The sequence below is a fragment of the Parasteatoda tepidariorum genome, chromosome 2, assembly GCF_982258835.1.
Source record: "Parasteatoda tepidariorum strain Cologne lab strain chromosome 2, Ptep-v5.0, whole genome shotgun sequence".
Lineage (NCBI taxonomy): Eukaryota > Metazoa > Arthropoda > Arachnida > Araneae > Theridiidae > Parasteatoda > Parasteatoda tepidariorum.
The window spans coordinates 90,754,890-90,771,830 of record NC_141756.1 but is presented as its reverse complement, the minus strand read 5'-3'; the positions used below and the strand labels follow the sequence as shown (position 1 = coordinate 90,771,830).

The 16,941-nt window shown below is 28.5% G+C and overlaps 1 long non-coding RNA gene and 1 other non-coding gene across 5 annotated transcripts in view; one reads left to right on the top strand and one right to left on the bottom strand.

Moving 5' to 3' along the window:
- Positions 1 to 16,941, bottom strand: part of LOC122270466 (uncharacterized) — a 112,428-nt gene that overhangs the window by 47,862 nt on the left and 47,625 nt on the right. For 3 of the 4 annotated variants that reach the window (XR_015431445.1, XR_006225813.3, XR_015431446.1), the window contains exon 2: positions 8,312 to 8,626. This is a non-coding gene — a long non-coding RNA (uncharacterized LOC122270466). Of the gene's footprint in view, positions 1 to 2,439; positions 2,521 to 8,311; positions 8,627 to 16,941 lie in introns of all 4 variants that reach the window. The other variant, XR_011636192.2, reaches the window with a different exon arrangement.
- On the top strand, positions 15,829 to 15,901 carry TRNAK-UUU (transfer RNA lysine (anticodon UUU)). The gene has a single exon. It is a non-coding gene; the product is annotated as a tRNA-Lys (tRNA).

Below are 16,941 nucleotides of genomic sequence, written 5' to 3'. Positions count from 1 at the left end.
CCTATCACAATTTGACGCAGTCCCATTTTAGATTCTCTATTAATTTTCCCTCACAACATTAAGCCAATACAATTCTGCAATCAAAAGTCTATGAAAGATATTTAAAAATCAAATGGTCATTAATTTTTAGATTTTTAATAAGCATCTTTATTTTTGTGCAATGAACGTTAAAAGAAATTTTTAGCCTCATCCAAATCGCTTTTCATAAGCTTAAGCTGCAATGAGATTAGATTTTATAAGATAGAAAAGAAAAAAAAAACTGAGAAACGTGTAGGTTTAAATTACTTACTCAAAACACACAAATCGCATTATTTTATTGCTCTAAAGTTTTGAAGAAAAATTCATAGAAATTCTGAAAATTATCAAGAGCTATTCCTCCTAATCTGATAAAGCGACACCATTTTTTCCCACTTTTTTTTTTTCTTTTTAAGATATTGGACTGTCTAATAATACTATATCAAGAAAAAAAATGTAAGTTCAAAAATATCAAGAAAATACAAGTTTAAAAAATCTATCAAGAATCCAAGATGGAGAAAGATGGAATCTATCTAGAATCCAAGGTAGAAGGGGGAACTGGGGGAAATTTTGCCCTCATTATCACGTTGATAAAGCATGTCTCAAAACAAAATAAATAATTAATAGTAGTTAACTAATGATGTATGAACTAATGATGTCGGCATAAAAAAATATTTTTTTTTGAAATAAAGTTATCTGAACCCAAAATGAAATAATGAATAAATAGAGCATATTTTAGATAGTACTTGTTATTGAAAATTATAAAAATCTTTTCACATTGTATTAGATTTTGATGTAGAATGTTGTAATAGTAGATTGTTTGTTCCTTATGTTTTATGAACTTTTTTCAATCTCCTTTTCCAAATTCTATGTCTTACCATCGATTCTGTTGTTATTGTCGTTGTTTCTTATGCTACAACCTGCAAGTTTGCTTGGTGAAACCAAGCGAATTTATGGCAGAGGGTGCGTTTCTTGTTATTCAGTGACGCCATCTATGGCCAGGAATACGACCTCAGTCACAGCCCGTCTTATAGGGTTGACCCATTCATACATCCACAGATCGTAATTTTGACCTGAACCAGAGAACGATCAATTTCCAGTTCAGTACCCCTAGAGGTTAGATTTTGTTATTGAAACATGGAGGACTTTGCGACTCGACAGATTTAACGTGCATCAGTCACCATTTACTACACAGGGAGTCTTCGGACGGCGGGGATCGAACTCAGGACCTCTTGGACAGGTATCCCACGCCCTACTAACCAAGCTATACTCTGCCACCCTCGATTCTCGAAATGCCTTCTTTTTACAGCTTATGAGTCTTGTCACATAATAATATTTCTGATTTGTAACTTTTCAATTAATGGACTAATTTTTTAGGATTTTAACTAAGCATTAAGAGACTACGTTCAAGATTGAATGAAAATAAGCTTAGAGACAGTATACTCATTACAAAGTAACTTCTAATATAACTTACTAATAATTGCGGAATGATAACAGAGAATGAACTTATTAATTACTGGACTAATTTACGGGATTTATTTTTTACTTAATGTAAAAATTGAATGAAAATAAATTTTTGGATCATCAGAAAACTCTTTAACAACAGGGTAATTTTATCAGCTTAAACATACATGATTCAAGCTATTGTTTTTAATTAAAAAAATATGTATTTAATATACAGAAAAGAATCAAATGAATGGGAAGACAGAATTATCAATTTTTACTATTAAATGTTTTAATTTTGAATAATAAAAGGATTTTAACTATTTTTTTGTCATTCTTAGAAAGTTACGATACATGCATGATTGTATCCTAACAATATTAATACAATTTATTATGTTTTGATAATGCTTGAATTTTGATTAAAAGAAACGTTTTCATCTAAAGAAATGTTCATTTTTAATTTATTTCATTAATTTTTATTCTATTAATTTTCATTATGTAGCTTTTATTTCTTTTTCAATCATAGAAAGATTAATCAGTTAATTCCGTGTTTAGTAATTGCTAATTATATGAACAGTATATTTTCAGTTCTTTCTCTCTCTCCCCCTCTCTTTATGCTATGGCATAGTATTTAGAGGAAATGATTTATGAAAATGTTTTAGCTTAACTTGTTATATTCATTAAAAACATTATTCCTTTACTTTAAAGGTCTCTGACAAAAAACTTTAAGAAACGTAAAAAACTTTTCATTTTTCCTTAAGATAATTTTTTTTTTATTGAACTGGAATTACATAACATTATCAACTGCATTGGCAGCATGATCTACACTGCAAAATAATTTTTATTGCGTAGCTACCACAATTTTTAGAGTTCAGGTAAACTTATTACATTTTTAAGCACAGAAGTGTAGTTATCATGCAAAAAATTATTTAAAATTTGCAAAATAACAATTGTTCCAAAGAATTAGGAAGAATATATTACCACAAATGTGCTTGTTTTTTGAACGAAATGCTTTTTGAAATGTAGCCATTAAATTGATTCTAATGCGCATGAAAGTATAACCTGTCAATAAAAAGACAGACAAAAATGAATAAATAAAACTATAAAAATGAAAATTTCAATAAAAAATCTGATTAAATGCACCATAAAAGCTTTTAGTTTACCTCCACACCCAAAATCGGGGCAACTATACAACAAATTTTTAGAAGACAGAAAAACATGTAAAATAATACACTTTCAACAGTGGAAATAATTTTACGTAAATTTCATTTCCTTATTCTTTTTATTTTTCAAATAAAATTCATAAATGATAAAAAGGAAAAAAATATTAAAAAAAGGTAGCGAATAGGCTATAGGCGAATGAGCAATTATTTATATCAATTGTTTAATTTCTCGCTGGAAACGGAAAATAAGAATTTATGACTTTACTTATTTATCATTATAAGTCAACGTCTTAGTTTTTCACTTTTACCCATTACCATTATGAATGTGATTGCTATTTAAATTTTTATAATTACTTACTTGAAGCCTGACTTCTATGAACCTAAATTCGCTAATCTAAATTCTGTGGACCTAAATTCAACAGTTTTAGTTTTAAAAAAAATTAATAATTTGTTGTAGAATAAATTAAAAATATATTAAACAGAAAGTTAAATATTTATAACTTCAAAAAAAAAACATTTAATTTGGATTCGTAAATTGTTTTAAAATATTTCTAAAAACGTCTTTATATCAATACTTAGGAAAAACTTTTATACTAAACGCTTAAGTAATATATACCGCATTTTATCAAATACGTTTTATTGTTTTGCGTCAAATTGTGAGAAAGTTTGAAATGCTGAAATCCGGAACTGAAATTTCCCCATAAAAAAGTGAAGAGGAGGAAGAAAAAAATGTCTAACTTAATTTAGAGATATTGCACTAAATGAATTAAAAAAAATCAAACTAATAAAAAATTAACTCAACGAGTTACAAAAGATATAAACTTTAAATCTTAAAAACGTTCTCTAATGCATCCAACTCAATAAAAAATGACAATGCGAACGATAAAGTTACAAAAAGCATTCCTCGATATATAAAAGCGATCTTGACAATAGAAACAAAAAAAAAGCATGATTTATGTAACAGAAAACGGTAGTAACAATTTTTTTCTTCCCTTTTTCATTTTCTGTTACAATGTGAGATCTCCGTTGGCCAAAAGACAAAGACTGCATTTAGTTAAACCACTAAAAATCCGACAGAGTGGTTAGAAAAAATATATGAAGGCCGTAAATCAGTGAAAGTGTCTGGGATTTATACAGATTCATTTGACACGGGTCATAGTATAAGATTGTCAACTGAGGTGGGGAATTTTGTCAAGTATTTTCCACCTTCTAGTTTTATTTTCTTTCTTTATCTTTCTTTTTTATCTCTTTTTTTTCCCCTTTCTTTTTTTAAAACAGATTCAAGCAGATCGTTTTTTATTTGTTTCTTTATTTCTGTGTGCGCCAGTAACTTACAATTGTTTTGTAATTTAAGCTTGTGAAGTTATGTGCTCAATAATTGTTATATATTGCTAAAATGCTTTAATTTAAAGGTTGTTATACAGGTTTAGTATCTTCTTTTTTGTTCTTTTTTTCTCTTTTATATTTTTTTTTATTTGCGCATCAGTCAGTATTTAAAATTATAGTAAGTTATTTTAAAATTGAGATTTATTTTAAATTGTTAATAAATTAATAAATAATAATTGTTATGTTATGCATAATAATTGTTATGCTCAATAATTGTTTGATATTGCAAGACTAGTTTAATTCGAAAGTTGTTATAAACGTTTAGATCATCTTCTTTTTTCCTTTCTTCTTTCACATTTTTTAAAATGACTTAAAACTTTAATTATAAAATACTGATTTTTTTTTAAATAATAATTAGCTGGAGAACACATGAAACTTCATCACTAGACTCTATGATGCGAATTGTGAAATAATCAGGATACTGAACTGGAAAGTTCCTGCAACAAGAAGAACGGGGTGGAAAAAATTTTCTAGAGAAAGCCAAGGCCTACCCTGGACTGTCATACCAATGGTGATGATAAAAATGTACTAAATACTTAAATAAATTTACAAACATGCCTAATGTATGTTATATATTTTTTTTAAAATTTTATTCTTTACATACATTTTTAAAAATTTATTTTCCTTTTTATTTTGTTATTTTGCGGCTAATATGGTTGTCAAATTATTTACATTGAATATTTATATGTATTTATACGATACATTTATGTATACATACTGCCATGTCTATGCTTTTCTAATGATACAGAAAAACTTTCTTAAAATTCTTAAAATATTTGTCAAAATTCTATAGAAACTTCTTTAGCGAAACATAATCAACAAAAGGCTTGACTACAGGATAGTAAACTTTGGATCAAATATCTAATTTTTGGTAAATTTAAATTTTAAAATCCTCTATACTGTATTGGATACAGCTACATGATTATTTCCTCTCAAATCCGATATTTGTCATTTATTTATTTTAATTACAATACCCAGTATGCATTGCGTACTGAATTTTTCGTAAACTGCATTCAGTATTAACTTTCAGTAAGTTAATAGAAAACTTATTTTTTATTTATTTTCAGTTCAAGAAAAGTATTTCTAAAAAATTTAAACTGAAGTTAAGCAAGAACAGGACCAAAAAAATTGAATCGATGTATTTAAATTTGAAAATTAAAAATTCAATTTAGATAAATTAATGAAGTCAAGTTCTAGCTAAAATTATGTTTCAAAATGATTACGTATATTTTTTTTGAACTCCGTGGAAATAGTTATTCGGAACTATTTTTAAAAGATAATTCATGTAGTTATCTTTTAAAAATTCCTTTTTCAAAGATAATTGTTTCCTATTATCAAAGGACAGTTCTTCACTTTGTTAGTTTTTTAATATACTCAAGTCTAAAAATTCTTGACGGTTCCATCAAAAAATGATGATGGTTTCAGTGTGACTCATGATGGTCCAGTATCGCTTTACGGTCACCATCACCCAAAATTTCCACTATGTGTTCATAGTTTTTTATATGCAAAGAAACAACCATCATTCCATGATAGAAAATGCTACTTTAATAGGATGGTTAGCCATCAAAAGAAGTTTGACTCTCATGAACCAACTATCCATGATGGTTTCACCTATACATTTATATTATGGTTTAATGGGAACTTCCGATGCTTCAACATGAACAAACCATCAAAGCAAGTTGCTATTCTTTTGTTGGACAATCATAAATGCGTCTGAATTCCTACATTAAGGAGATGGAATTATTCATGGTTACCATCAAGATTATGTTGGTCCATCAATGGAAACCATCAAAAATTTTGACTTGGGTAATAACTAATTATATATAATTAGTTTTTTAATATAATAACTAATAATATATAATTAGTTTTTTAATATAATAAATATAAGATGACTAGCAAATCACTATTTTTATTTCCTTTATCTGATATATTCATTGGATCGTTGATTTATTTCAAAGCAACTTAACACTTTAATCTTTTTGTTTAATTTTAAGAAAAAAATTATTACAGTGCTGTTACTTTGAAGTTAATGGCATATTTCGCTAAATTTTTGCGTGTTTTCAAAACAGTATAGATTCTTAAGTTTTTGCTAAATTTTATTTGGCGTTTTCTGAAACACGAATTTTATTTTAAAGCTCTTTTGTATTTAATGCACTCATTTTATTTGAAAAATTCTCACCAAAGAGCCGTTTCCTTGAAATTAATAATCTAAGCTAAACGTTAGATCATTCTTAGTTAAAATTATGTTTGTAATTTGCGTTATGACCTTGTAGAACAGAGCTGCAACCATGATTTCAAGAATCATTATTGATGCGTCCATTAATATTAATTGAATAAATAATTGCTGGTCAAATTTCAATTGTACTATTGCAAATTTTTACTTATGAAAAATATCAGGTAGGAAAAAAAAATGTGTTTTACTTTACGCATTTTCTGTGCTTCATTTCCTTCAGCGTTAAACACTCTCTCAAATGAAAATTGCATCTAATATAATAGCAGTCAGATTTAAAAGCACGGTGACTGAGAATATAATTAAATCCATTATTTTCTAACATCTCTTTTTTAAAGAAGGAAAAAAAATTTATTGAATATTATAACATCAGCAGCATATTTTCACTGAGCATTAAAGCTTAAAGAGAGAAGGAAAAAAACCACTAAAAAAGTAATATTTCACGCTCCATGGTTTTTTCATTCGATCTGTCATCATAAGAATTGTGCATGCTCATCTAAAAGCTCACTGTCCGAGGAAGGGCTTCATGCTGTGTTAATTTTCAATCAAGACCCGGCCGGATCTTTTTTTGTGATCCTTTTCATCGCGCTTCTTAAACAGGCATTGTTCGCCAAAGTTGAAAATGGTTTATGATTTCTGCAGAATCATTTTCTTGAAGCCTCCTCTCTCTTTTTTAGTTTGGTCAAGGTCGAATTTTTAAACAATTACTTAAACTAGTTGTTGAGCTTTTTGTCTTCGGCCCAGCAAACATTGTGTAATTGAAGCGCGTGAATACGGGATAATGTCATTGCAATTACACAATTTCATTCAATCGTTTTGATGAATTAGGCTCTTATACTTTGTGATATGAGAATTACCATCACTGAAAGACACTACATTTAAGAGGCAGTTTCGTGTTCTCAAATTCATTCATCTCCCGGATTGCGAATGTATTGTACGATAATAGAACAAAAGTAATTATAAATCTATCAGATCAAGACTTGGAAGTCAGAGAGTTAAGAAGTTTGTGCCCGATCTCATTTACATAAAAAATAAATGAATCGTTGTTATAAGGATTAACAAATAATTCTGGGTTACGGTGTTCAATAAATTATTCCATGACGGTCATCAACAAGAATTTCCATGAAAGTTATTAGAAAATAATTCCACGATAGTGATCAACTAACAATTCCATGACTCTGTGCAGAAAATAATTCCTGGGAAGTACTCTTTGTGATTGAATAGTTTCTTCCCTCGCCATCTTGAATTTTAGGTCAAATTTTCGATTTTCGTTTTCCTGGTATTTTTTTGCATTTTGCACACTTCTGATGATTTAGTTTTATTAGACAGCTCAATGATTTTTTTTAATAAAAAATTAATATAAAATTTAGTTTATGGATTAAATTTTTGACTTTCATTTTCTTAATTTTTTTTTCTTTTTCTTTTTTTTTTTTTGTACTTGACACTTAACACACGAGTATATTTTTCATTAAATACATTTCTTTTGAATTGATAATCAAGTGTTATTAGACAGCACAATACTTTTTAAAAAAGGTGGAAAATAAAAGGGTCGCTTTATTAAGTTCGGAGATATAGCACTTGGCTGTTTTTCGAACTCTTATGGTTTTTTCTCACAATTTTAAATTGATAACACTTTTTACGAGTGACTAGATTTCTTCCCTCGCCATCTTGTATTCAAGATTGAATTTTCGATTTTCGTTTTTCTGGTATTTTTTTCATTTTAGACACTTTTGATAATTTAGTTTTATTAGACAGCACAATGACTTTCTTTTAATAAAAAAAATTAAAATAAAAGTTTAGTTTCTAGGTTAAATTTTTGACTTTCGCTTTCTTGATTTTTTTTTTTTTTTTTTACTTGACACACGAGTACATTTTTTGCACCTTTTTTGAGATAGGAATACTAACTCCTTTGACTAAAATAAAGAAAAATCACCCAATTTTAAATTTTTTTTTCTTTCGTAATTCAAAGACGATGCTCGAATGGAAGCATTTTAATGTTTTAAAAACTCTGTAATAATTTTTTCTAAAAATTTTTTGCAGTATAGTAATTGGCGTAAAGAAAAATATTGCTTACTCAAATAACTTCGTTTCATCTGACTTGCTTTTACTGCACCACAGGACTACGCATTTGACTTAGTAAGCAAAGGAAATGCGTCATAAAAATTCCACTCTGAATATGAATAGCAGGTCCAGTGCACATTGTCCACTCTATTGAGTCTCATACCGCTTTCTTACTTAATGACAATCTCGTTGTCCACTTCTTTTCTTCTTCACCCTTTTCTTTATCACTTTCTTGAAGTAGACTAATCTGCTGACCACTGCATGTATCCTTTCTTTTATTCATCTGTCTTGCATGTCCAGTACTTAAGATAGAAAGACCACCCAAAGCCTATAACATGAAAAATTGTATTGAGCCTACTTACAAAAGCGTGTCAAAACATGAAAGAGTGCAATAAAATTTGGAGTGATAAATATTTTATTAAGATTGATATAGCGTCACAGTAACGAATGATTATCTTTCGGCCACACGCATACAAAAATACTTCATACATTGCATGTTACACCTGAAATCAGCTTTAAAGATGCATTGTGATATATGATGCGGTAAAACTTCTATTATCCGCCGCCGGTACTTAAAATAATCCCAACACATTTCTCGATTTAAAAGTAAACAGAATGAAAGGGCTGCTTGCGACCATTTTTCCCTTTTAAGTTTAATTAATTATTTTCTAATACCGTGATTCTTATAATCTGCAATAATATTGATTGATTGTGATTCAAAAATTGAGACTAAAAATTATTAAAAGAAAATCCAAATTATGTCCCCTTGTAACCACGACTTAACGAGATCGCATTGCTTCCGTTTAGTTATTATTTTTTATATTTTATATCCGTCGTTGAACAGCCGAAACAATTTTGGGTTTACGTCTACTAATGTTCAACTCCGCAGCTTTGTAATTTTGAACCAATCCAGAAGACAAGGAAACTCCTGGATCAATACTCCCGGAGGCATTGATTTGTTATGTGGACTTTGAGACTCGAAAGATTTAACGTGCATCAGTCACCATTTACAACACGGGGAGTTTTCGACTGACCTGGGATAGAACCTTTTAGTTATTAGAAATATTTTTACACGAAGTTCATTGTTTGTAGAATAATGAAAACATCCAATTGCGTGACGATTTTATTTCATTTCATAACCGTCGTTGAAAAGAAGCCCAATTTTGGGTTTACGACTACCAATTTTCAACTCCATAGCCTTGTTATTCTGAACCCAATCCTGGAACCCAAGACAGTGAAACTCCTGGTTCAAGCATTGAGAGAAATTTGCCTTCGTGGAGGACTTTTTAATGGAACTAACACGCATTGCATTACACAGAGGGGAAAATCTCCCATGGTTAACCTGACAGCAAGGGGACTCTAACCCAAGATCCATCTATCACTGAGGATATTTTACGTCAGCACTGTGGTCGGTGCGAGCCGGGTGCGAAATTCGTATTGATCTGCAATCGCTAGGATTCGAATCAGGTTTACCTCATTGGGAGGCGAGCACTCTGTCGTCCCCTTAGCCACCCATCATGACCGATTGTGTGAAGATTAAGATCACCACACATTATTTAATTGAAATACAAATTCATTTAGCGGAGCTATTGAAGCCCGCTCCAAGAGATTAATTCAATTCACAATTTTGATTCAATTCACAATGTTGATTCAATTTACAATTTTGAATCAATTCACAGTTTTGATTCAATTCACAATTTTGATTCAATTTATAATTTTTACATGAATCAGTATATCAAATTACCAACTATTTCTTTCACAAAATTTAATTATAATAAAAATTTTAAAATCATAAGGAATAATAATAAAAAAAAAAACTCGATTTTTATAAACTTAGGGAACATTCCTGCTGAATATGGTGCGATACGAACGTATCAAAGATCTATTAATTAATCTCATGCAACAGAAAATTGTTCCCCTTTCTAATCAATCTGGAGGATTATAAAGATATTTTTATGGTATATTACGGCAAAACAAAGATATTCATTAAAAGTACAAAAACACGCAAATGTATAATACTGAACTTCCTTTCAAAATCATTGATTTTGGAATTGTGTTAATATGATTTTATCAGAAAAAATGAATGTAGGATTTGAAATATCGCTCGATCTACATCTGAAATCCTCATTTGGTGACGACTTTAAATTTTACAAGTTTCGGAAGATATTGTTCAGTATTGTAAATGTCTTCCGCTGGAATGTTTCTGAATGTTCTGAAACTGCAAATTCTAAAATTCTAAATGCATATTTTATTTAAATTTTTATTTTTATGAAAAAGTAGCAAAAAAAATACAGTCGGCGCAGCATTAGAGAATATTTTGTATTAAAATGAACAGTTTATTTTCAAAACATTCGAATTCTACACAAAATAGTTTATTTATAATAAAAAGAGAAGGAAAGAGAATATCTACTCTTTTTTAAAATAAAAACCAACTCAAACTTTTTTAGTTTATTATCGAAAGGCAACGGCTGAGCAGCTTGGAACGCGTTATGCGTTGGGAAACTGACCCGATATTGAAAATTCTTATAATTTAGTTTTCTTTAGAGCTAATATAAATAAAAAGCATTATGACGTTTTGAGCGCTTCATAAAACTCATAAAAAAAAGAAATAAATAAAATAAAATAAAAAAACATGACAAGAAGTCTTCTTCTTTACAAACTCAGCTTTAAATGGGCTTTAAATTTTTAGGAATAAAATGATAATAGATATTTACACTATTCAGAATTATTTTTCAAAACATATGAAAGACAATGATATCATCCAATCAAAATTTAAGATGTAAGGCGTGTGTGTGGTAGTTTTGGTTCTTTATACATTTTTTCCCCAGATAAAATTATAACCAATTTTGTAATCAAAATTTTTTGGAATGTAATTTAATATTAACTCTTTGGCGACGAAATTTTATTCAACACATTCTTCATGCTTTTTCTCATTATTTTGTATTAATTAAGGTCATAATAAGCGAAAAACATTGTACTTAGCGTTAATTGTTTATGGTTATGAAATACAGAATGAAACACTTTTGTCCTTTTTTGCGTTAAAGGCTAAGTTTTCCAAACACCGCTCACTTACAAACTATAATTTTTCTGATTTGCACTTATTTGCAGTTATTGGTCATAGAAATTTCTTTAATTTCATGACATCTGTTATTGATAATTTTTTTGAATCTAAATAGAAAAAAAATTCTAATTATTATTGATATTATTTTTTTCTTTTTTTGATTTTATATTCTACTATAAATATAATTGCGATAATCTAACAGATTCTGTAAGTAACTATTTGATGGATTTACTAATAGGAAAATACTAAAATACATTTTTGCTTTTAATTAGTGTCAGAAAAAAAACAGTATTTAAAAAGAACACAGGGTTTCCCATCTGCTTCAAGGGGTTAAACGCCTGTTTGTTGTTACTTTTCATAAATATTTTCATTTTTGCGGAAACTAGGTTAAAATAATTTTTAACACAATACATTTAATAGAAGTCTAGTAATTTTGGTTCAAAAAAAAATTTAATTGAAAAGAAAAACTGAAGGAAAAAGCATTGTATAACTAACTTTAAGAAAAATACTTGACTATGGCAGTTTAGAAAATGAGTATGTATTTTCTGTTTTCGGTAATAGGGTTTCAGTATTTTTGCAGTAACTTCAAAAGTTTTTTGAATGCTATTTTATACTTGCTGTTTCTCTCAGAATAAAACAGGCCATAACCTGCATTATTTTACCTCTAAAAAAAAAAAAATCGAAAATTTCGTTTTCGAAACCCTTTACACCCCGATACTCAATGCAATCTGAATAATTTTAAGATCACCAGTCTGAAAATTCTGCATCGCCCCCTACACTCCTTAAACATGTTCTGATTCAACAACGCAACATACATTTCATTCCTAATCCCAACTCCCCCACACCCCTAAAAAAAATTCAATAAAAGAGATAAATTTAGTGCTTACGTATCACTAACAAAGAACCCGTGAAAATATGCTTTTATTATTATTCCTTTACTACACTGTTTTTCGATAGCTTTAACAGCTGTGAAATTGTTGTGCTGTTATTCTTGTCTGGTGGGACGTCCCCTACAAAGGATGATTCTTAAATTTAAAGGGCCGCACCTTTGTATGCTGTGTTCAGTCCATTGTATTCTCTTAAATTTGAGCAAAAAAATCCTTGATCTTCATGTTGGTGGAAAGCAAACATTTTTTCCATGCAAGAAGAAGAAGAAAAAAAAGTGGGGGATTTTTTTAAGAAGGGTGGCATTCCATAACCCACCCCCGACAAAACGGATGTTCGTAATGCATTTACGCACCTGTGCGACCGTGTTATTTGAAATAAGAAATTGATTTGTAGGGTTACCATTCCAACTATAATTCTTTTGCTAGGGAGGTTACCATCCCAAATATAGTTCTTTAACGAAACTCAACTAAAAAATTTCTATATTGCTCCATTTGGCGAGAAATTTCGATTTTCTTAACAAGTTCATATTTGATATCTGATTTGAAAATATCTGTTTACATCTGATTAGCTGTCCTTTCCAAAGCTCTTTAGTCAAAAAAATAAATAAATAAATAAAAGTGAAATAGGAAAGCTTCATTTTAAATGCCTTACTCTTAATACAAAGCAATTATTTTACACTATACGTTCCACTTACCGTAAAGAATTATCTGGGCTTTAGAACGTACAAATAGCTAAAATATTTGAAATGACATATAACTTTACAAAATTTGAGTATTAAATGTTATTAAATTTTTTTTTTTTTTGAATTTCAAAAAGTAGCTTACTTGGTGATTTGAGAAGAAATAATTAATAAGTAAAAGCTACAATCATACCTTCATTATAAAAATGTGACTATATTCATAAGTTATACTTTGAGGACAAAACAGGGGTCCTTTAAAAATTTTACGACATGAGGACACGTACAATTATGGAAAATATTAATTTATATAAGCAACAAATATATACTTCTATTTTTCTTTTTATCTAAATTGATAATTTATGTGAGATGCAGAACAATGTTCATCAACCATGTGATATGAACCATTTCATTACTAAATAGTTTTGAAATATCATATGACATTCTGTTAAATTAGAATTTGTTTTACTGAAATCATATAAAGAAGAGTATCGCGCTTTCATTTATTAGTTTAAGCATGATTTTTTTTGCTTTCCGTTTGCATTCGATGTAAGACAAAATTTAACAACAATGCAAAAAATGCGCATTTTCGATCTTTTTGATATTTTACTGCATGTAAAAAAAAATATGTTTTTGGAGAAATCCGAGAACTTTTGGGACCATAAGTTAATATTTGAGGACATTTTCTGTCTTTAAAGATCTTGAAAGTTTTTGGGGACAATTAATGAAATTCGAGCACTGTTCTCAAAATTTAGTTTTTAACAGCATTTAATATGAAAATTCAGCATCCAGATCTGTCATAAGAAAATTTGACTCTTTCAATATTCTATTTTTCTTTTTTTAAATTTATAACTAATTTTTAAATTACAGTATTTAGTTTAATTTTCTCTAAAAAAAATAAGATAATTTTTTTTTTAACGAACTGATAAATTGTTTTTATCTATTATCATATTCCATTCATTCATAATTACGTATGTTTTTGATACTTTAAAATAAAGATCATAATAGATTGTAATAAAATTGAGAAATCTGCACTAAGAAATAGTTTACAAAAAAAAAATAATAACAACACGTTTTTTTACTAGTCAATAAAAACTTTAACAAATACATAACGTATATGGAAAAAATGACATACCTATTTCAAGCGTTATTTGAAAGCTTCACAACAACAATGAATGATGAAAGCAGAAAAGTTTAAAAATAAAAGAAGGCTAAGTTGAAATAAAAAATAACGTAAAAATTTTTTTCAATGAGTAGTTAAATTTTCAACTATATGAATATTAACAGATATTTATGAAGTTCAATTCCAAAAAAAATTTCCTAGAAAATATGAATAAAAAAAATTTAAATAGGGTCCCTGAAGTTTGCCGCTCCTATTTTCCATTTATATATGTTTACAATTACAGTAAGCAAAAAATTATGTCTTAATTTATGTTTCTTAATCAGCACTGCAGCCTTGTGTAGACTGAAATTTTATCGATTTGTTTCCTAAAAATAGAGTGATTTCACGCAAAATTTCGTTGTTTCTCAACTCTAAGGTTATTGATTAAATTTTTTTATTTATTCCAAAATTTTATTATCGTAAAGTAGACAAAAAATTTATTTAATAAATACCAAGTGAATTATTTTAATAGAGCAGATTGGAAACAATTTTATACCCCAATTCGTCATTCAGGTTAATGGGAAAGCTTCTCCGTGCGGGGGCTAATTAAACTGCTAAGAGATCAGAGACTATGTAATTTTCTGACAACCCGCATATCAAATTGTTAAATTTTCAAATAATTTAACAAAACTAAATATAAAATTCTAAAAATAATTATAAATTCTTAAAGGCTTCAGATTTTAAAGAAGAGAAAGAAAAAAAGTAGAAAACAGCATTTAAAAGTTAGTCATTGCAGAATTTCCCTTTTTAAAGGTAACAAAACTAAATACAGTGGAGCATCGTTTATACGACGCCGAAGGGACCACCGAAAAACGTCGTATAAACGATAACGTCGTATAATCGATTTTTACTTCTAAAACTGAAACTAACTCTGTTTTCAGTTAATTTTAATGTTTAACGTGTTGATTTACATAAATTTCTAAATTAGACAAAACAAAACAAACAAATGACCAAAGAAGAAAAATTGCAGTGAACAATTTGAATGTATGTTACCTTTAATTATATTTTCTTGCTATTAGTCCCTACAATGCTTTGAATAGCGAGTTGAACTTACTGCTTTCTATGATGCAATTTTAAATTTCTAATCACGGCCAAATCTAATGGCTGAAGAGCACTTGTGCAATTTGCAGGAAAAAAGAGAGCTTTTGCATTTTCCAAAATAATTAGTATCGATGGGTGCGATGGACATTGGTCGACGAATAGCAAAATTTTTCGTTTTTGCCTCTTCATAACATTGTCTAGTTTTTTCAGTCATCTAGTAAAAATTACGGTCGTCATCCAAGCATTCTTGTTGAATCCCTTTTCTGTATCATTCATGTTGGCAAATTCCGCCCTTTTTTAAAATACACAAGAAAAAATAAAAAATTAAATAAACGTGAACAAAATCTAAAAACCGACGTATAACCGATTCTGCGCGTCGTAAAAACGATATCTTTTTACATTAAAATGAATAGGAATGATTTGGGACCACACTAAAACGTCGTATAAATGTAAACGTCGTATAAGTGATCGTCGTATAAACGATGCTCCACTGTATTAAGTTCTGAAAATATTAATCACTGCGGATCGTCCCTTTTTCAAGAAACACGTTAAAATCTACATTAAAAAAAAAAAGAAATATAATAAAATAGAAAACACAAAAAATAAAAAGCTAAATGGAGTAGATAAAAATTAAAGTTATCTTATCAAGTCTAACATCAGTTATATCTATTATTTATAAGCAATTAACTTACTTTAGTTCGAGCCCGGATAGCTCAGTCGGTAGAGCGTTAGGCTTTTAACCTAACGGTCCAGGGTTCGAGTCCCTGTTCGGGCGAATATTATTTTTAGTTCATTTTAAGCAATCAAGGTATGGTAAGTTAAAATTGACTATAGCTTCAGTTGGTTGAGAAATTTTGTTGAAGAAATATAGCCAAAATGTAATTTTTTTTTTTTTTAAATATGTAATTTACAAAAATTTAGTTTTAGAAAAAAATGAATAAAAATAGAACGAAAACACTCGTTTATAAATTTAGAGATTTTACTATAACTAACAAGTTTTTTTAAATAGTTATAAAATATATAATATTTATTTTGAATTAATATTTTTTGATTTGATTGAAAACACATTTTTATGAATAATCCAAGAAAGAAAATTATATTTCACAAAAATATCTGTAGTTAATAAAGTTAATAAAAATAATAGACTTAAAGAACTGGAACTGGAAACAACACTTTTTTGTGTTTCACACAAAAGTAGTATTAAATCAGTACACATAAAATCGGGTTTATAAAAGTGTTATTTAGTTTATAGCTTGCACTTTTTACGGAACATCATCCTATGTAATATTTTAAATTTTTAATTGAAATTGTATTTTACAAGACCAGAAAATAATTATACATTAAGTTCTTTAGAAAAGCTGCACAAAAAGGCTAAAAACATGTTCTTGCGTCCTGATAGTTTTAAATTTATGATCAAAAGTTACAGTGCTGATCAATATGTTCAAGTATTTTTGTAACTTAAACTTTTAAACTAGTATTAGTACGGCAGTAGGAATAAATGTTTGTTGTTCATAACTGATCATTCCTACGTTAAAACTTTGTACATTAATCTGAAGCATACACATCTTACGCATTGATCTACACAAATTTCAGAATTTCATGTTTTATCAGTAAGTTATCATCGATATTTTGTTACTGTTCAAATTATACGTAAACAACTTAAGAAAAGAAAAAGTTTTTTTTTCTTTTCTTGTTTTACGGAGGAGGAGATTATAATCAATGCTTATACGTAAGATAATAAAATCACCCGATTCCCAATTTTTTCTTAAATCCAAGAAAACAAAAACAAAAAAATTATGCAGCAAAAAATTTGTA